This window comes from Aplysia californica, unplaced genomic scaffold (assembly GCF_000002075.1).
Source record: "Aplysia californica isolate F4 #8 unplaced genomic scaffold, AplCal3.0 scaffold00414, whole genome shotgun sequence".
Classification (NCBI taxonomy): domain Eukaryota; kingdom Metazoa; phylum Mollusca; class Gastropoda; order Aplysiida; family Aplysiidae; genus Aplysia; species Aplysia californica.
This window is the reverse complement of record NW_004797684.1, coordinates 178,452-182,808: the sequence shown is the minus strand read 5'-3', so window position 1 is coordinate 182,808 and position 4,357 is coordinate 178,452. Positions and strand designations below refer to the sequence as shown.

At 37.9% G+C, this 4,357-nt stretch overlaps 1 protein-coding gene across 1 annotated transcript in view; it reads left to right on the top strand.

The window, feature by feature from the left end:
• The first annotated feature begins 2,545 nt into the window (after positions 1-2,545).
• The window catches only part of LOC101854034 (antiviral innate immune response receptor RIG-I), a 21,090-nt gene continuing 19,278 nt past the window's right edge, over positions 2,546-4,357 (top strand). Inside the window, exon 1 of the mRNA XM_005104310.3 lies at positions 2,546-2,648. The gene's annotated coding sequence lies outside the window, so the exon portion shown is untranslated. The remainder of the gene's footprint in view (positions 2,649-4,357) is intronic.

The window sequence follows — 4,357 nt, the reverse complement described above, 5'->3', positions numbered from 1 at the left end:
CTGTGAAGCAAAATTTCGAGTTTTGGTGGCACAAAATGCAGTGCAAAAATTTGGCCAAATCAGGGCGAAAATTGATTCACAAAAGCGGTCGCTGCTTCTAAACTAACAAAGACAGCACAAAAATTTTTTAAGCTCTGAAAACAGAAAGCCAAGCTCTTTTCAATAATCTAAATTTTAGTGCCCCTGGAGAAGTTTGAAAATTTCACTGAAGTGCCTATGATAATCAATGATGAGAAGGATCTCTTCTAACAGTGGACATGAGATAACACAAATGCCGTAAAAATTTTACTAAAACTAAAACTGAGACCCGACAAGAGTCAGAATCTTAATTTCTTATTTCTTCTCCAAAATTTTCTCTTTCAACTTCTTTTCAGCTCTCTAATCATGCCCTGTCATCTGCTTTTATCTCCACTTTCTGCTCCACCCCCCCCTCCCCCTTTACCCCCTTCTCAGGGCTACTGATTTTTTCTACTGCTACTCCTTGCTCTTTCCTACTGCTGTCTTTCAGCCACATCCCTGATCTCATGGTAGGTAAGATCTAACACCCAGCCTTCTCGGATAAGGGCGACAAAATTACAGAGGTCCCAAGTGCAAGTTAAAGATCCCTTGGTGGTCCTAAAATGGAGAGCAGGATCCGGCCGCCACCGGGGCGAAATTCAAAATTGATTCCTACCAAACTGCGGGAGTTAATGTGTCCCGTGCGCTCATATGACCTTGTAACGCTGTGAGCGCCGTAAAACACTTACCAAAACTTAAACAAACACCCCTGACTGAGACAAAGATATTGCTGTTGGCAGGCCGGTTAATCGAACTCACGTGTTCCATGTGCAGTGGCGAAGTTTGTAACTGCTACATCAGACAGAGACAAAGGTGTGCGCCAGACTCGGTGTGTAAATTGGGGTAAGACAACGATTAATTTGAATTTGAACCTTCATTTAATTTTACATTGAAATGTCCCCACACGTTCCATGGACGGTGTCTCAAAAATTACATGTATTTGCTGATTGATTGCAGAATTTGCTGCGTTACAAGAGCATCATTCCGTTTAACGCCGGTAGTCTTAGTGGTTTAGGGCTACCAGGCTCGTAATAGTGATGTCTCAGCTTCGAGGGTTTGACCCTCTGTGTCCGATGGTGTGTCCTTGGGAAAGGCACTTTACACAAATTTTCCTCACCTCACCCAGATGTGAATGGGTACCCGGCCATAGACGGTGAAGTATCTTTTCAGAGTGTTATCAGTGTTTTAGCATATATGTAAAAGGGCAGCTTGCACTGAATGCCTTCCCGAAAAGTTGAGATTGTTTCAGAATGCTATTATGAGGTCTGCTGGGGTAATAATAAGATTGTAATTGTAAAGAGCGATATATAGAGCTTAATTGCTGCTTAGCAGGAATGTTCAAATGCTATCTATTATCATTAACATTATACAGTGGGTGTCGCATTCGACGAGGTCACATTCAACGAGAAGTCGGCTCCAACGAGGTAATCATTAATCCCCGATTAATCCTCTATATCTCTTTGTAAATATACGTCAGCTCCAACGAGGTTGCAAACATATAGAAGAAGTCGCTTTCAACGAGGTCGCGATAACCAAATAAAAGCAATTAGCGGACCCAAAAGCGAAAAAAAAATCCTTTCTCTCCATCTCAGGCGAAGCACAAGGCCCATCCTCGATTCCTAACACATTGTATTGGTAGATCTAGTGTGCCTCCCAAAGCCCAAAGCCAAGTGGGCGAGGGTTAGCCTACGGTAGGGATGGGACGGGGTGGATGGGAACGCTATGCAGGCTGTGCAAGGAGCTTAAAACAACCGTATAACCTCCTTGGGGCTGTGTGAAACTGGATGAAATCTGGATGGGTAGGTCTAGATCGAGACCTTAATTTTTTTTTCAATTTTCTTCTCTTCCCCTGATCTGAAAATCCAAGCTCCCGCCTTCACTTTATGTAGATCTAGGCCTAGATGTGAGATGGTATGTTTCCACATGAGAAGTGTTCCGGTAAAAAAAAATATATAATGCAGAAATGAAGGTCTGAAACTCGCGACACTGATGCTGTTTGAGATTTTCGTCATCAGGGTTAACAACTGTTTAATTACTGGTATTGGTACATTGTGTAAATAATGTATAATAACCAAGGAGTTTTCAGTTGTTAAGCTCCTTCATAATAATAAATAATACATGTCTCCTTTGTTTTCTTTAACCTTAGTCACGTTCAACGAGAGGTCGTACCCAGCGAGAACAACAAGCCGGTAGTGATGGGCAACCTCGTTGAATTCGACCCCCACTGTATTAAATTATTATTATTATTATTATTATTATTATTATTATTATGTTTATCCGTCATCTGGTCTTTATTGAATCTGCCATATTCTCAGGTCGGAAAACTAATAGTATTATCGCCATCCAATTTCTACTAAAGAACTTCCTTTCCCCTCTGATCTTGGGGAAGTACGGGGAATTACCGTCGTTTATTTTAAGCTATGACCTCAATTCTGAGAAGAGGGGTAATGATTTCAGAGGGAGGTATGGTTCTATTTATAACCTCCTTTCTTGGTAGAGCCCGAGAAGGCCAAAACATCGTGACTCGGGACCAAAGATTCTCTAGGCTACTTACTGTACACTACTTGTCACTACAGTTTGCACATCTAAAGGTAAGACTGGAGGACACCGGTTCAACAAAATTATCTTATTTTGATTTTGTCTTGTACTTGTACAAGTAGAAAGATCACTTTTGATTTCTAGATTTAGATCCAAGGAACAAAATAAACGAGCTTCTCAAGACCACAGCGGCTGCCAAGTTACCATATTATTATTATGGCATATAATATAAAGAGTAAGCTAGATCTAGATCTAGAGGGAAAGAGAAGGTTAGTACAGTCGTCGTAAATGAATTTTCAGTGTTGAGGCACGGTATGTATTTTGAGTCTCGACCCGAAATTTGTAGACCCATGCTAGATCTTCATCATATTTGATCTAATCTAGATCTAGATCTAGATTAGTATCTAGATCTAGATCTAGATCTAGATCTACATATATTTTTAAACCAATAATTTAAATTTTAATCACTAGATCTAGTATCTAGATCTAGATCTACATATATTTTTAAACCAATAATTTAAATTTTAATCACACAGCTGCGACAGTTTTTATTCTCCGTTCTCCGCGATATCAGACCTTGCGATAATGAAAATGAAACTCATGCAGAGATCTAGATCTAGATATCTAGGTCTAGTCGATGGAGATTGATTCAGTTTCCTTTTTTTTAAATTTCAATTGTTACACTGTGTCTTTATTTCTGTATACTCGACTGCATTAGATTTAGATATATACTTGTATATGTAACTTCCTATATAGATCTAGCATATATTAAGCGTAAGACAAGCGCAAAATGTTTTTAGTGGAAAAATGTTCTTGAGTTTATTTCTGGTTCACCCCATCTTGTTCCCTGAACAGACAGAAAACAAAATCACCTGTGCAAGAGTCAATTTTTAGTGTACCTGTTTGAGACATTGATCTAGATTCTAAATAGGATTAATATTTTTTACGCATTTCAGTGATAGTCGAGAAGAGACTAGGCCCTAGACTCTTCAAAGTTCTGTCAGTGTAATTTTGTCAACTATTGAAATGTAGGTATTTATCTTTGTTGAGGTATCAAGAAATAACTGATAATTAACAACAATTAACAACTGATAACAATTTAATAAATTATAACAACTCTGATAACAACAACAAATAACAACTCTGATAACTACAAATGACAACACAAACGTCTTTAGTTGCATATCTTGTCTCTTCATATCTTTTTTGTCACGCAACGTGCATGACATGACATTTGAGTCCTGTTGTATGTAATCATGTGTCATCTTTGTGTGACAGTTTTGTGTGACAATGAAAATAATAATATCATTATCAGAAAGTTGTATTAGATTGATCACCTTGTGTGAGCATGTTTGTGTTGATATTTGTCGTTATTTTGTTGTTATCAGTTGTTGTCAGTTGTTGTATCAATGTAGAATACCTTAAAAACCAAGTAAAAGCAACTAGTTTTAAAAGTTTGTGTTGATACTTGCCGTTATTTGTTGTTATCAATTGTTATCAGTTGTGATCAGTTGTTATTTGTTGTTATCAGTTGTTATTTATGGTTATCTCGACAAAGATAAATACCGTTGAAATGTCTATTGGAAGTGCACTTTTTACATGTAGTGTTTCAGAAAATGTAAGCCTATCGGGGTTTTTTCCGCAAAAGACCCGAAGTTTTACATATTATGATGATTAGATCTATAAAAGTGTTACGATCCGTTGATTTATGACATTCTTTGTGGTGAAAAGTTGAAACTGACTCAAACATAAGAATCTGATC